The sequence below is a fragment of the Mauremys reevesii genome, linkage group 2 (genome assembly GCF_016161935.1).
Source record: "Mauremys reevesii isolate NIE-2019 linkage group 2, ASM1616193v1, whole genome shotgun sequence".
NCBI classification, from domain to species: domain Eukaryota; kingdom Metazoa; phylum Chordata; order Testudines; family Geoemydidae; genus Mauremys; species Mauremys reevesii.
The window spans coordinates 58,182,108-58,199,423 of record NC_052624.1 but is presented as its reverse complement, the minus strand read 5'-3'; the positions used below and the strand labels follow the sequence as shown (position 1 = coordinate 58,199,423).

Sequence of the window (17,316 nt, the reverse complement as noted above, 5' to 3'; positions counted from 1 at the left end):
TCAGTGGAGGAGGAGACTCAGAGGACTCTGTCTCCTGGATTTTTTTGTGCCTTCTCTTTCCCTTTTTGGAACCTTTTTAGGGTGCTTTGGGAGCTTAGACACTCTGCTGCAGCTTTGGTGAGGCCTTTTGCTGCTTGCCTTCAATAGGTTCTGCAGCACTCTTGCGAGGTCTGGCTCAGAATCCTCTCCCGCTGGGACCCATTCCTCCTGGGCATTGTCTGAGTCATCCTGGTCAGCTTGGGACAGAGTAGGAGCTGATTAGAAGACCTGCTTCTTTCCCCAGGGCTCTGAGGACCCACTTTTAGACATGGAGGTGGGGGGAATTTGTGGCCCTCCAACTTTCCCTTCTTTGTTTTGTTGGGTCCTCTAGGACTTACCCCCTGTGTAGAGTGGTTAGGGAGGGATCCTCATTGCTTATGGAGCCTCTCCCTGTTCTGCACCCAGGTTCCTGGTCCATTTTATCCCTGTTGGGGTTGTGGCTGCCTTGGTGGGTGTAATGGGGTTTGCTCACCACTCTGGCACCTCCTGCTAGAGGTCTTTTGAATTAGATCTGCATGGTAGTGCGCCCTCTTCAGGTGGTGCCTTGCCACCATCACTCCTGCTCTAGGACCCACATCTCTCCAAGGACCACAGCATCCTCTTCAGCGACACAGCCCTCCGGCCTTGCCACACACGGGGTTCCCCCCTTCTGGGAAACCTGCAGTCCTCTGTTCAGCCACTTCCCTTAGTGGCAATTGCAGCAAATTGTCTGGTCACTTACTCGTGGCCCCAGCATCCTCTTTGCCCTTGCTTCAGGGTCTCAGCCTGTAAGCCCCAGTAGCCAGCCAGGAGCTGTCTCTTGCTCCCCAGTCCCTGCTCACAGACCTGCTCTGTCCAGGGTGCTGGCAGTTCTCTCAGCCCTCCAGAGACAAAGTCTTTCCTCCCTGGGCTCCCAACAGAGAACTGCCCTCCTCTGCCCTGCAGCTCCCTTTTTTATATGGGCCTGCTTGGCCCTGCTTGGCTGCTCCCTTCAGCCCTTCTCTGATCGGCTTTCTGCACAGCCTCCCTTGGGCTCTATTAACCCCTTAGAGCCCAGTATGGGGCAGGCACCCCACCACAGTGGGTAAAGGAATGCACCTGCCTGTCTGACTCCTAGCCTCAGGGCCTAACAGAGTCAGGGAGGGAGGGAAAGGCTGGAAGCAGGCAGCCTCACCTATAGAGCACTTCTTGGATTAAACCTTGTGCTTTCTTGGCTACTCTGCCATGCCTGCAAAGGGCAGAGGAGCCGGCAGGGAGATAGTGCAGCATATCAGAGCTGGTTAATCCCCCAAGCAGTTAACTGACCCAGGAAGGAGAGGAATCTTGGAGAGGGAGAAAGCTCCTGCCCACTGCCCAAAAGCTGGGCAGAGACAGCTCAACTTGCAAAGTACAGGCAGGAGCAACAGAAACTGCCCCAGTCTGGCGCAGTGGAGGCAGAGACTCTGGCAGCAAGCAGGAGCAGAGAACGTATGGCCAGAGCATGTGGAGCTGATCTGCCTCCACAAAGCTGCAGAGAAAGGAAAGACACTGGGTTGCTGAAAGTACTCCATACAAGCCCCTTAACTACTGACTTGTACAGTGTGTGTGTTAGTAGTGAAAAGACTAGTTCTATCATTAGGCTTACTATGGCAATGAGTTCCACATACACTGACATTTAAGTGGCAGGTGCTGGCACAGTGACAATCATGCAACAGTTAACTCTGCTTGAAATAAGTCTAATTGAAATGGTAGCTGTAGTGCCTGTGCCCTGTGGGAGTACTTATATGGGGTGGACATGAAGTAAGTTACAGGTCTGAGAGGCTACAGGGCAAGCAGCCTGATAAATTTCTCTAGTGTAAGTGAAGCCTGTCTTCAAATGGAGAATATGAGAGAGAATATCAGAGAATATGGCTGATTATGGGACCCCTCCCCCCCCCCCCATGAGTTGGAGTGTTTGGCCATCATTTGTTACCAAAGCTTCCAACACAGAGATGTGGTTAGATTTATGCAGCACAGCCCACATACCTGAACAGGCATTTGATTGTGTGGGGGTTTGGTTGGAAATCTGAAGTGAAGAGTTTGTTCTGTTTTCTTGGTAACTGGCTGTTTTATGTTGTCTGGGATTTGCTTTTGTCGTGTTGTGTTTTATTGCTCTGGATTGTAATTATAATGGGAGACTGATATTGGTGTGTTTTATTATGTTTACTTGAAAATAAATAAAGATTGCTTCTTTTAAGTAGTGGGGGTGTAGAATTGTGGAAGACAAAGTGAACCGACCCATGTTACCTTCATCGTATTTGCCATTTTCCTGTTAAATTTCCTCCTTCAAAATACAAGTGAAGAGGCCAGATGTATACAGTGGGAGGTTTTCCAGATTCATTTTTTAAGAAGTGAGGTGCAGCCACAGAGCCGTGTCCTTTCTCCACACAGAAGATCAGCATCATCATTGAACACACACTCCAAGCATAGACTAAAATATTTTAACTAGCAAAAGCTGGTTGTTCTGGCCCCAGCAACTTCTAATCTCACAATATTTTAAAGAATGATCTGATACTTGACACCTCCAGGCCTTTTATTTCAAAATGATTTTTCCAGCAATACAGCCTTGACTGAATTTGGCTGGCTATTGCCACAGAAGAATGCACTGATGAACAATGTTAAGCAACATGCCAAGAATGAGGTATACGTACAATCATCTTCCTCTATGTCATATGTAATGCTGATACCTTTCTCTAAGATGGCAAAATGATGGGACCACATGTCTAATGGTTGTGGCAGCTCATATGTACTGTTGGTTGACTGAAGCAAAGCCCTTTTCTAAACCTTTAATGTCCAATTGTGCATGTCTCCTCAAATGTTTTGCTCAGCTCTATTAAAACAAGTTCAAAGTTATCAGACTGGAAGCAGATTGAGCAGTGAAGCATTTTGGCCTCTACTCTACATTATCTGTGTTGATGTGACTATGAGATCCCATTAACTAGCTACAGATGTTCTATAGTTCACACATTACGTGGCCTTAAAATAAAGTAAGTTTGGCAATCCTCTCCGTGTAATATCTGAATGATTTTCCACATTCTTTATTATAGGCTTCACCTTTACAGTAAACAGACTTAACAATTGGTTCCAGTGTAAAAACAAAACCAAAGGGAGACATTTGATTCCAGTTTGGATAATGGGGAAATACTGTGAGAACAGCCATTGATTTCTCTATAACCAGAAGTGAAAAGTCACTTTCCTGCACACGTCATGGTGGTGCCAGCAGAAACTGACCAGCCCTTCCCAATGTGTCTACAGAGTCTCAATGGCCCATAGTGGGAGTAGCCCTTCCTGGTAGCTGCTGAGAAAAGCTGATTGGGGAAGCGGATTAATGGGGAAGAGTGACCACATGTATTTTGGCGAGGTTGAGAGCAAAGTTTATATTTTTTTTATATTTTGTTTCCCTCATAGACCTAGAACCAGGGAAATAAAGGAGCAAAAGACATTATAATTATTTTTAATTTCTGTCTGTCACAAGTAAGCAGAGGCATCTGAAAGCGTGAAATATTCCAAGCTCCTGTAGGGTGTAAAAACTAAACAAAAACCAAAGGTGGTTTTGATTTTGTCCTTGGCAAACCAAAAGGTGAGTTTGCAAAAAGCAAACCCAAAACAGGGCTGCTTGACTCTGTGTCTGTCTCTCTAATAAGTAGATGACATATGTTCCTCAACTGTTGTTTAAGCATGATGGTTGAATATATTAAGGGAAAAATACTCTGATAATAAAATATTATAACAGAGCTGTGTAAACCAGTATGACTATAGATGGATTGATCAACATTTCTAAAACTCCATTTAAAAAGCTGAAAAAAAATGTTTAAATCTAACTTCATATGGTAACCCCCGCCCCCCACACACAGTTTTTTGTTAAATAGCTATTTACATGGATGATGTTAATCAGCTCCAAAAGGAGCCATCATGGTTATTGGGCCAATAATAATTATTTTTAAGTCTTTTTGAAATAGCCTTAATGTTTCAAAAGTTAGGTCAATAATACAGGTTTTAACAATAATTTATAAACAAACAGTTTGTGATCTATTTTGTCAATATATATTTCCATGAAAGGCTTGTAATCATTATTATAAAAGCAGTTTAAAATTAACCAACACGCCCCAAAGGATTTTACCAATAGGATTAAGTAACACAAAAGCTGTGACACGAGGAAAAAATAAATGTCTCTTCTCTGTCTTTTACTACGTGTCTGTGTTTTGAACCTGGAGACATCTCAGTAATGAGGTGCATCCTTAATATTACTTAGCTGTGGGTTGCGTGTGTATTTATATAAGTAGATTAGTTTGTAACATTAATGTTAATGAGAAACTTGTGCATTTACAAGTACATAGTAATGCCCTTCCTTTGCCAGCAGCTGGCTGTGTGTCCCTTGTTCCACTACTTTTCCATTATGAATCACTGCTATGACATCAGCGTTCTGGACGGTCGTCAAGCGGTGAGCAATAACAATGCAGGTTCGACCCTTCCTGGCATCATCCAAGGCTTTCTGGACAATCTGCAGACAGATGCAGTGAAAAACTTGTTATTACTTGGAGAATCTTCCCTTTCATAGGTAACACCTTTGCCTTTATAATTCACATTATCACTTGGGTGTTCCTCACTGGGGTTTAGGAGTCAGTCCTTCCCATGCATGAAGGAGGCCTCAAACACAGGGGCCTGATATTACAACCTTTATTTGTGTGAGTAATTCCACTGAAGTCACTGAGACTACTCTCATGAACAAAGGCTAGCAGAATGAGGTCCAAAAGGATCTAGTTTGGACCAACATAAAACTTAGATTTACCATGCAACACAACTAATTTGCAGAGGTGTAATGAATTTTCTGTGATATTGGCTGCTTACCAAATGTGTGTGTTACATTTGACATTGCATGCTGTCTGTTTCCTACTACATGCCAAAGTTAGAGAAACTAAAACTTGCACATTCATTGATAGTACCAGCAATGCCAGACACTTCTTGTTAGCCATAAAAATCCAAAATTCAGGATCCTGACATCTGGGTCTGGATGGTGGTTTGCATGGTGGCATTTTTCACTTCTACTGCATCCCCATCCAAATGGACAGTTTATTAGTCCCTTTGGAGTCTGCCCCCTCTCCTGGAGATGGTGGATGCAGTGAGGAAGCTCAGCCAGCTGAGCAGCAGAGGATAGCTTAATTACTCTCTCTTCGCTGCACAACATCTCCTGAGAGGTCGGAGGTGTTGCTGAAGCCTTTTTTCCAAGCCAGCTGCTCCTGCGTGTCACCTCTTATGCTCTGAATGCAAAAGGACTGGGAAGCGGACAGAGGCTTCTTCATTGTTCCATTCTGTCCTAACAGCCAGCAGTTCTACCGGCAAAGTGGATCCCAACAATTGTTCACCCAGACAGAGCATGGAATAGTGCAGAAAGAGACCCACTTTGCTGCTAGTGCTGCTGGCTGAAGGGAAGAGGAAGGAGCTGATGACTTGCCTTACAAGGCATCCTCTAGTAGATCACTGTCTACTGTTTGAAGACACCTGTCTCAAACTCAAAGTTGCTAATTATGAATGGGATTTTCCAAAGTGCTCAGCATTGGCCAACTGTGAATCCATTGAAAGTCCCATTGACTTCATAACTGACTTTGAAGGAACTGAGGCAGGCCAAAACTGAGGAGTTTTGAAAATCCCACTTTCTCTCCAGCCCCAAGTGTTGCTGACTACCATCAGCTCCCAATTTAGACAGCAGGAGTTGAAGGCACTCTACACCTTGCAAAAGCAGGCCGTAGACAGAGAGTGAGCTAAGGATTGTTCTGTGGGACTTCCAAAATTGCATTGTACATGGAGTGCCTGTATTCTTGCAGTGAAGCATTCGAACCCCGTAATTTTGTGTGTATTGCAAATGGTAGAATGCATATTACTAACCTTTTCACCTTCCATGTCAAGAGCAGATGTGGCTTCATCCAGAAGCAGAACTGCTGGCTTACGAACTAGAGCACGAGCAATTGCTATTCTTTGTTTCTGACCTCCAGAAAGTTGTGCTCCTTTGTCACCCACTCGGGTATTATACTTCTGTATAAATAAATATTCATTGTGAAGGAAAGTTAGAAACAGAAAGTTATATTTTTAATAGCAGATAATGTACTATATTAAGCTTTTCCATTATGAAGGAAAAAGAATAATGTAATTGTTTTTAATAAAAAATAAAATTTAATAAGATTTTATTAACTGTTTGAATCAAAATGCATTTCCATAGCTACACATATTGATAACTGCTCTGTAATGAAAATTCATTTCAGCATTAGAAAAAGACTAACTCCCAAGTGGTGCAACCACTGATGTGTCTAGTCAAAGACACCTGTACTTAAACATATAGAGCTCAAGAGACTTTTATAATTTCAAGGCCCTAGAGACCCACTCTCAGGAGGTGACCCTTTATTTCTTACACGTCCAAAACTTTCTTCTCAGTACATTTTCAAAAACTAGGTGGTAATGAAAAAAAATATTGTTTTTTTTCAATTTTCAATTTCATGTAACTTTACAGGAAGCCTGATTTCTTTGGGCTTTTCCAAGCTCTTTCTCCATTTTGAGAACTAAGTCCATGGCAAACATGAAGGTTAAAATGTACTTGAAACATTTTACCTTTCAGATAAGACTAAAACTATAGAAGGTTTCAGCCAAAAAAGGAAAAAGAATTGACAAAGTTTAGAATCGAATGTATCTTTTATAGTTGTTATATAACATCACTGTGGTAGAGGAAAACAAGAAAACTGGAGCTCAGATTTTGCATTTGAATTAGCCAGTTATGACTGTGTATATGTTAATACACATTGCAAGTTACATTTTTAAACATCAGCTTCCTATTTTCCTCTTTGAGAACAGTAAACACAAGAAAATAAACTAAAAAGCAAATTGTTTTGCATTAATTGGAGTTGCTTAGATAGGTCACAGTGAATATTTTACCCCACACTGAGAATGGAAAGACATTTTCATTTACCTCTGGGAGATTTTCTATGAAGGTGTGAATATTTGCTGCTTTAGCTGCCTCTTCAACTTCCTCCTGACTGACAACCCAACTGTTGCCTCCGTACTGGATATTTTCAGCAATGCTGCAGTCAAACAAAATAGGCTCCTGGGACACAATACCCAATTTGGACCTTAACCATCGCAAATGCAAAGACTTGGTATTGAATCCATCTGCAAACTAGAAACAGAAAAAGGGAAAAATCATTCCCTGCAGAATGCAATACTCCTCCTCAGGCGTACAATGTAAATGTGAAACACGAATCTGTAAAAATCCTCTGCCCTGTGTTAGAGTTACAGTAAAAGTAAAGTGAACCACTTCTGATCAAATAATAGAGGATCAGATCTTTAATCCAAAATTGAACTGAACCAAAACTCTTTGAAAATTGAAAAGAAGCTCAGATAACCTTTTCCTCTCAGAAGTATTTTTTGTAGACTTCTGCTCTGCTAGCTTCCATAATAGATGTGGAATTGCCAGTCTATAATGAGATATGCCCACAGAATTTCCATCTTTACTGATGATGTCAGGGACCAAAGATCTCATGAGAAAGTCTGTTCATGAGCTTCTTAGACCGAGACGGTTGAAGAGCTCCAGTAAGAATCCACATCTTTGGGCATTTATTCAAACATCCTTTGACTCACCATCTCTAGGCTATTCTTCTTGGAGCTCCCATCATCATTAATACGACTTGAATCAAAAGTCTCATCAAGTGATGAATTAGACCTCATATTGTGTCATGTTAACATGACTACAGGACTAGTGACAAAGGTTACACTATGGGAAGTATATTCTAATGCCCCCTCTAATATATCAAGTAAATCAACAAAGAGATACCATCTAGTGATCTAAAGCCAGGATGGGGAGTCAGAGGATCCAAAGTTCTAATCCCGCTGTACCTTAAGCAAGTCCCAAGTCTTTTCTGCAGTACCCGGACCTGTAACAACACTTATCCACCTCAAAGGGGTGTTGTGCAACCGATTTAATGTTTGTAAAATACTTTGAAGAACAGTTCTATAAGCTCTAAGCGTTAACAGCTTCACAAATCTCTTCTTACCACTTGTCCTGCCATAGGGTCATAAAATCTCTCCAGAAGCTGAATGGATGTGCTTTTGCCACAACCACTGCTCCCCACCAAGGCTAGCGTCTGTCCTTTTTTAACCTTCACACTGAGTCCTTGCAAAACTTGAACTTCTGGTCTTGTAGGGTATACAAAATGGATGTCCCTAAATTCAATGTTACCATCAAACTTACTCTGGAAAATAGAATAGAAAATATAAATGTATGACAGAAGACCTGTCTATCTTGTACAGAAGCATCAAACACAACTCAGTATGGTCATTTAAATGAAGGCGTTGACAAGTCAGTTGGAAATAGTATGGCATTTTCAAACCTAGTGCATTTTTGTCAGTTTATTATTGCTTAAATATGCAGTGACATGGATTGTTATCTTCTGTGTAGAGGACCTCCTTGTTGAGTGGTTCTTTTCTGAATCTCTCTCTCATTTATATCATTCCTTTTCAGCCTGGTTCACAAGGACTAGCATTACTTTAGGTAAGTAAACAACCCTAATACCTCTCTTTTATGTCATCAATGCATATAATCCAGACACTATCATTGTGTGTGGAAAACATAGTTCCTGCCCCTGGGAGTTCACTCTCTAAATAGTGTAATTTCAACACACAGTACACAGGATGAACATAGTACAAGGTGAACATCAGATCTCAGATTGGGTTAAACATTTTTACTTTGGTGGATTATTCATAGTTTTCAAGGACAACTATGTTTTCAGTGTAGGTTTGAATAAGGAAAGGGTAGCTGATTGGCTCTTTTATGTAGGAAGGGAGCTCTGAGTATAAGAGGTAGCAAGGAGGAAGACTTGAAGACAAGAGTGAGTGAAGGAGATGTTAGGAGAGACTGTGGGAGCCTCCTCTGATGCCTGGGGGATGAGATAGCTCCAGGACCACAATACCAGCACTGTCAGTACAGTGGGCTCTTACAGCACCTAGAGAACTGGACTTTCAAGGTTTAAATTCTTTGGGCCAAATCTTAGCTTCACTGAAGTCAAAGGCAGCTGCTTCACTGGCATCAGGATTTGACCCAGAGTGGTTTCACTTTCAATTAACGTCTTTCTCCACAAGAAGATATTTCCCCGGGAGCATTAGCAGTCTGGGCATGTGGAGCTGATTCAGGAAAGTCGTCAAGCACATGTGTGACTTAAAGTTGTGCACATGAGTTACTGGCATGCTTACAGTATGTGCCTGAGTCCTTTTCTGAATCAAGGCCACTATCCAAAAGCTAGAATTCAAAAGCAATTTCAAGTTTCTGAAAGGCTGGTTCTGCTTGTAAAAGCCTTTACTGAAAGCACCAAGAGACAATATGAAATGTTTTCAATTTACAAATACAAAGATGAGTTTCTAACTGTCAACACTGGACTTTGAGAGACAAGCTGGGTTCTTTCCATCTCATGTATAATCACCAGGAACAAAAGGTTCTGCAGGCCAAATTACATCTTCATTAATACTTGTGCAACCCCTTTGACTTGAATGAGGTTACACAAATGTTGTGTGCAGTGTTGTTACAGCCGCATCCGTCCCAGGATATTAGAGAGTCAATGTGGGTGAAGTCATATCTTTTATTGGACCAACTTCTGTTGGTGAGAGAGACAGGTTTTAAAGCTTATACAGAACTGAAGAAGAGCTCTGTGTAAGCTTGACAGATTGTCTCTCTCACCAACAGAATTTGGTCCAATGAAAGATATTAACTCTCCCACCTTGACTCTCTGTTACACAGATGTAACTAACTGGAACTTAGCAAACAAGTCTGCTGCTGATGCACAAGAAGGAATAGAATCTATCTCACTCTCCCCCACAGCTGCATAGTTTACAGGAGTAAAAAGCAGTGAAAACATATTTGTATTGCTAAAGAAAGCAGTTTAACTCTGGGCTCGTCTTCACTACCAGGGAGATTGACACTGCTGCAATTGATTCAGTGGGTGTTGAGAGCAGAGTGCTCTCTGATCGACTCTGGTACTCCACTGGAACAAGAAGAGTAAGGTAAGTCGATGGGAGAGCATCTCCCGTCAGCGCAGAACAGGGAAGACACCGTGGTTAAGTCGACCTAAGCTACATCGAACCCAGTTACAATATTCACGTAGCTGGAGTAGCTTAACTTAGGTGGACTTACTCCGGTAGTGTAGACAAGGCCTCAGAATACACCCAACAGACAGAACAGGTGAATGAAATGTCATTCTTTCAGTCATTTTTTAGAACAGAACCACACGTAAAAGTATTCTTTTAATTTCTCAAGGAAAAAGGTATTAAATGGCACTGGGCAAATATAAAATTATTAAGTTATTGCTGTTAAATTTTACCCTACCTGTGGTCCTGTCTTCTGTGACATTGCGAAAGTCAATTTAACAAGATTAATACAATTAAGGACAATCCAGTACCACTAGGTTTGTCAGTTTCAAGGACTTTCTGAATGGCCTTACCAGTTTTATACCCTCTTCACTATAGCTGTCAATTAAGGGCTTCCGATCCAAAAGCTGAAAGATTCGTTGGGCAGAAACTTTAGCTTTGCCAAAATCTGGTGCCAAAGAAGTGGATTTCCCAACATTTATAGCACCAAATACAACTGACAAAAAGGCTCTGAAAACCAAACACAAAACATCTTTCAGTTCATCTAAAGAAACTTTTTATATTGTTCAGAAATTACAAATATTGTTTTCCTTATTTAAAAGAAACAGACTTAACACTATCTATAAATCTGAGAATTGTGACATTTTAGAACTTTATGGCTTAGAAAAATTACACACAAAGGATTAGAAACAGAGGTTTACAGCTACCAATATTTTTATGGGTGACTAATGGAATGTAATTTCTCCCTGGAGAAGCATTTCACAATGCCCATTGTCTGCAATGAAGTGCCAGCAGTAAAAGTTTCTCCATAGGGAATAAACTGAGCCAGGCTCTATACATGCCAACACACCTGTTTCAAGCTTCCTCTCCCAGAAATAACCCTTCTGCCTGAATTGAACTCCTGACCAGATTCTAAACTGCTGGACCTCTTGCACTATTGCCTAAGTAACTAGACTATACACAATTACCATGTGTTGAAATCACTGCCTTTGGATGGACGTGTACTCACATACATATATTTTCAACGTTTGTATAACAATTAGCAATGAGCCATCCCCCAAATCTGAAGATTGCTGCATAAAGAAAGTAGATTGCACATAGGGCTATTCCATAGGTAAGTCCATATAAGGGGGCTTTTGTTAGAGAGTCCCTGATAAAAGAAAAGATTTATGTTAAAGGAAAAAATTGTCATGAAATGCCACGAGCAGAGACTGGCTGGGAGGTCAGACCTTTGGATTAGAGGTGGGGTGGCAAACCCTATACGTCACTCACTCAAATAATAAATAATAATAATTAGTAAAGCTGCATGCTAGGGCCTCCATGAAGGTGCCTCTGGAGAGAACTTATGGCAAATGAGATCCCTTCATCCCAACTAGCTGTTTGTTGGATAGAACCTTATGATAAAGTTACCTTTAATAGTCAAAACATTTTAACACTTGAATGCTGGTTTCCAGAATAAATGTTTATGGATGGCCAAAGCAATCTGACACAAAGCAAACTGATAATTTTGATAAGTCTCTTATGATCTTTGAATGCTTGAATTTTTGGAGAATTTGGATAAATGTAGTGGTCACCATAGAAAAGTCAATGTCTACAACACAGCATAACTGAAGCACTGCAGATATTGCCTAGTCTGAGTACAAGAGGGGGAAAAGTAACAACTCAGAGCCCACTTTACACTGGTAACTTATAAATGGTGACCAATGTTGTTGTGTGGGATGGTAAAACTGAATCACCTTAATTATGTGCAGACCTTGCTGCAACAAAGAATCTGGTACTAGTTCTGACAAAATGGTTTTTCAACAGAAAATGCAATTTCTGCACATTTGAAATTTTCCATTGGGAAAAAAGTAACAAAATATTTTATTCTGGGTTGGTTTGACCTGAATTGAAATATTTCTGCTTTGCACCCACAGCCATGTGACTCCAATAATGCATTATGCCACTCAGTCAGAGGGGAGACCACACTGCATCATGGGAGATGTAGTCTAACCTGGAAGCCCGGCCCATAAGAGAGGCAATGTTCCAAAACAGAGAAATGCAGTTTGATGTTGAACTAGATGGAAACAAAAACTTTCAGATCAGTTAAACAAAAGAAAAATTAAATATTTCAATTATTTGGGAATATAAAAATATTTTGTTTGGAGGAAAAATATGCATAAATGGAATTATCTGCCATTTCTACATTAAAATTTTTCTAAAAAACTTTTCTTTCCATGAAAATTTTTTATGTATTTTCACATTTTGTCCCACGTCAGAGCAAAACAGAGGCTGAAATATTAGAATTTCCCACAGGATAGAAATTCAGATTTTCACTCATCTCTAGTGCTCATATATTTTTTAAATCTTTTTCCAAAATAGTTTCTCCATAAATCATAATATTGTGATACAATGACCTGCCAGGACCAGAGAGAAGTATTAAAGTTGAGAATCCCATTTCTCCAATGAAATATAGATTTTTTTTCTCATACAGATGATGGTTTATAGAATATTGAATCATAAAACTGTCATTGGCAGAGGACTATCATTTTCAATCCCTGCTTTTACTTATAACATATTTAAGGGGAAAGAAACAAAATGGATGGTAGATCATTTCATTTATACCAGGTCATTACATTCTCTCTCTCACACACAAATATTACATCACACATAATAACATCTAAGAATGTATTTAAAAGAAACTGAGTAAATACATTTTACCCTGCCAAAATCTTTTCAAATCATTTATGTGTTTAATATTTTCAGTCTGCAAATTAATGTAATACGAATAAATCTTGTGTTGTTTTAAATTAAGAAAATATGTATTCATACCATACCATACCTGTATGGACCATTCAAACTTGCATTATATCTCTCATAGAATGCATCTTCACTAGTTAATGAAGCCACAGTTCTTATATTCTCAACTGCTTCCATTGAAATCTAAATCAGGAGACAAGACAGATATGAAATATTCTCTTATGTATGATTCTACTCCTACCACTACGTAGTTAGCACATTTGTAGCACTTTTCATCTTCCGCTCTCCAAGTGCTTTTCTTTTTTAAAAATGAGATTAAGTATCATTCTCAGGGAAACCGGGGCACAACAATTAAATTATTTGCCTAAGGTCACATAGTGGTCTTTCTACTAAGCCAACATGGCTGCCATGTGATTCCTAAGTACTCCTCCCCCACCTGTACATTTTGTTGTATAGCAGCATTAGCTGGCACTATAGAAGGCATTAAAAGGTAAGAAGTTGCTCCTTGCTCTGAGTACCCATATCCCAGGCAGCAGCTCACTGGAGGGCTGCATGCTACCTTGGTTATGCAGCCTGAGCGGCATGTTGAGCTGGGTGAGCCTCACACTCCTACTACCCACCCCCAGTGGGGACTCCTGCTCCTGCCTCTGCCAGGCTTCCCCAGCCATGTGCCAGGCCCACCCAGTCCACCCCACTCCAAAGCAGGCCCTTCCCCCACATGCTTTGGCCAGCACTGCCACAGGGGCGACGTGTATCTTGAAATCCAGAAAATGAAAAGTTATTTATTTAAATTTGCATGATTTTTAGCCCCCACCCCCCCTGCCCGATCCTGGCTTCACTGGGGAGGCTCAGACACTCCAAGAAGAGCAGGGTCCCTAGATCCCAGCTCACATGGAGGAGCAGGGCTCCCCCAGATCTAAGCACACACAGAAGGGGAGAATTCAGGGCTGACAGCCCACCCCCAAATCCTCAGCTTCCTCTGCCACCCCTCACATTCCCCATCCTCTCCCCTCACACTCCCCCAATCTCCACCCTCCCCCTTATTTGAGCCCCCAACTCTTCTTCCCACCCTACCACTCATCCTCATTTATCCCCCTCCTCATGTACCAGCTTCCTCTTTTCCTCAGCTCCAGGCCCCGCCCCCACGCCACCCCTTCCCTCAAAGCCCCACCCCCATCCCGCCGCTTCCCACCCTGCTTTTTCACACCCAGTTCCTCCCCCTCCCGCGAGTGCACCTCATCCCCCTGCTTCCCCTTTCCCCCCAGCACCTCCTGCACACCGTGGAACAGCAGATTGTGGTGGGCAGGAAGCACTGGGAGGGAGGGGGAAGGAGTTGATCTGCGGGGCCACCAGTGGGTGGGAGGCGCTGTGGGGGAAGGGAGGAAGCTGGCTGCCAGTGGGTGCTAAGCATCCATCAATTTTTTCCACCCACAGAGTCAGCACCTATGCCCCCATCCGTTGCTCTAGACCCAAAACAGCCCCTTCTTCCCATTTACTCTTACACTGCAATCACCCCTTGTAATTAATTTTCTTTTCAAACACAGTTTGAGAGCCTGTGCTCAGAGTCCATTTCTCCAAATTAAAACAAAACAAAAGTTTACATTTCATTTTCAGATTTCAGATTTCAGAGTTCTGCTCAGGGTGGGCGTACAACTTCAAAGCTGCTAGAATCTGTGAACTTAATTTTTTCCCCTGGAGGCTGTGGGGAACCCCATACTCAAATGACCCCATCTTTGGATCACTCGCCCTACCCTACACTTTCATGACACATAGCAAATTTCAAGACAATCTGTGTAAACACACAGATTTTAGTATGCTTAGTAGTCATCCTTTAAACAGGAAGGGCTTCCCCACCTTAGCCAGAGCAGAGCTGGTGCTCAGTTATAATGCTGTATAAAATTAGAAGGCCAATGGAGCAGATGTGCTCCACACATCCATCAGCATCATAATAGTCTCAGAGAGCTGTGAAGTGGCCCATTCATCTCAATGAGATGTTCTCAGCTGAAAGTGAACACCCAGCCTGAATTCAGCCAGAAACTAGCTCTGAGGAGGGTGACCAGACAGCAAGTGTGAAAAATCAGGACGGGGGTGGGGAGTAATAGGCTCCTATATAAGCCAAAGCCCCGAGTATCGGGACAGTCCCTATAAAATTGAGACACCTGGTCACCTAGCTCTGAGACATATGAACTGCTCCATTCATGCCAGTGGGTTTTCCCATTCCCCCTCCCCAGGACTGTAGAGTTTCTGACATGCCCATTCTCAGCTCCTCACCCCTCTCTCAGCAGTGTGTTCTTGGGCCATGCTCTGAGCATGCCTGTTCTAAGCTTCCCACTCAGAGGACCCGCACTTCCCTGATCCAAGCTCACATGGGGAGAGGCAGAGAGAGGGGGCCAGACTCCCTTAGAGGGACAAAGCATCCCAGATTCCAGTTCATGTGAGGAGGTAGGGAGTGGGGCTTAGATGTCCCCAGAAAGCAATGCCTACTGCAGACCCTGGTTCACATGAGAGGGGACATGGAAGGCAGATAGATCCCCACGGCTGGGGAAGGCAGCTTCAGAGCCTGGCAAACAGAGCGGGGTCTGGTGCAGGGCTCAGTCACCCCCAGAGAGGCAAGCGCCCCCCTCCCCCCAAAAAATTCCACCTCACATGCAGGGGTTGGGGAGAGGGGCTAAGGCTCCCCTAGAGAGCTCGTGGGTCCCCCAGATTCAAGCAAAAGGGCCAGAAGGGGAGAATGTGGAGCTGCCCCTATTCCCCCCAGACCCTCTGCAACAAACCCCCATGTCTGCTTCCCAGTATCCATTCCCCAAACCCAACTCCTCTATCACCCGTCCCCATTTATCTCCCTCCCCATAATCCCCCCTCTTCTCCGTGCAGCCCCAAACCCCTCTCACCCTATTCCCCTAACTCCTCCATCCTCTAAAATGCTCCTCTCTTGCCAGCAAGCATTTGCACGACTAATTTTTTAAACAAAAATACTTTGATGATATTACACCCTCCCTCCCAAAAAAAAGCCTGATAGTAACAGATTTTAGCAACATGCCAGCCAAGCTTTCACAGGTTTTCAGCAAAGGGGGGCCTTGAACTGTCACTAGCTGGGTGAATTCAGTAACAAACACTGTGCATCTCTTCAGTCTATCCAGCCACTTTGACTCCAAATTTGGATCACTAAATGTATCTTGCTCCCGCATAAGGTTCACCAATTTATAGTGGTGCACCTCAGGAGATGGCAGGGTAGGGTTAGTGACCCAAACTTGACATCTGTTGAGCCAGACGTTCTGGAGATATAAGCCCTAAAACCAGCCATTTTAAAAAATAGTTTCTAGGTGGTAGGTGTTTAAAAACAAACAACAACTTAGAGCTAGAACTGTAGAGCTAGGTAGATACTAGGACTGGAAGATGAATCACAGCCCACTGGATGGCTGTGAACTCACCCTTCAATTAACACTACTAAAGATAAGTTAATTACAACCCCTCACCTAAGACAAAAGGAATTTTGAACTGAGTGGCTGGAGATTGCTACAATGTGAGAGTCATAGGTGGTATTTTCATTTTGGGAGAAATCAAAGCATTTGGGTGGAAAATTGGATGTGTAAACTTTCTTGGAATGAGGGTTGCCAAACCTCCAGGATTGTCCTGGAGTTTCCAGGAATTAAAGTATTAGAGGAGTAGCCGTGTTAATCTGTATCCACAAAGCCACCAGACTCCTCGTTGTTTTTCAGGAATTAAAGATTAATCTTTAAAGATTGTGTCATGTGATGAAACCTCCAGAAATAGGTTTAACCAAAACCGGCAACCTTGCTGGGAAAGGGGATTGGGGTAAATAGGAATAGCTGGTAAGGGAGGTAAGAGGTTCAAGTGATGAAGGTACGTGACCCCCCAGCTCTGCCAGTGCACCCCAGTCCTGCACCGCAACCCCCTGTGCCCTCTCTGCCAATAAACAAGCCATCCTGCACCTCAACCTTCCTGCACCTCAACCCCCAGCTTGGTCTTGGCATCCTAACCCTCTGCATCCCACAGCTGTCTTTGCACCCCAACCCCTCATGCACCCCAACTTTCCTGCAGCCCCAGCCCTTCCAGTGTACCCCAACCTTCCTATACCCCAGCTCTACCAGTGCACCTGACCCGTTGCATGTCCCAGCTCTGTTAATGCACCCCAACACTACAGGAAAGCTACTGGATGCACATTCATGGGGAAATTGGAGGGTTCATGGGTGACCAGAAACCATTACAAGCTCTGACATCTCATGTTCTTGGAGATGGGGTACATCTATCGGAAAGGGGTCAGAGGATTTTTCTCTCAAACATAACATTGTCAGTGTTTTGGAACACGAACCCTATCTGAGATTTCTCCCACCAGCCTGATACAAACTCCACCCTCTAGCCATTCTGAAACACGACCAGGAACACTATTCCACTGGAACA

The 17,316-nt window shown here is 42.8% G+C and overlaps 1 long non-coding RNA gene and 1 pseudogene across 2 annotated transcripts in view; one reads left to right on the top strand and one right to left on the bottom strand.

Annotated features, from left to right (window-relative positions):
* Nucleotides 1-2,702: 2,702 nt before the first annotated feature.
* LOC120398548 overlaps nt 2,703-17,316 on the bottom strand; it is a 134,297-nt pseudogene continuing 119,683 nt past the window's right edge.
* The window catches only part of LOC120398553, a 33,675-nt gene continuing 20,840 nt past the window's right edge, over nt 4,482-17,316 (top strand). Inside the window, exons 1-4 of one of the 2 annotated variants that reach the window (XR_005594527.1) lie at nt 4,482-4,594; nt 5,946-6,055; nt 8,540-8,569; nt 9,979-10,071. This is a non-coding gene — a long non-coding RNA (uncharacterized LOC120398553). Of the gene's footprint in view, nt 4,595-5,945; nt 6,056-8,539; nt 8,570-9,978; nt 10,072-12,071; nt 12,212-17,316 lie in introns of those variants that run through there. The other variant, XR_005594528.1, reaches the window with a different exon arrangement.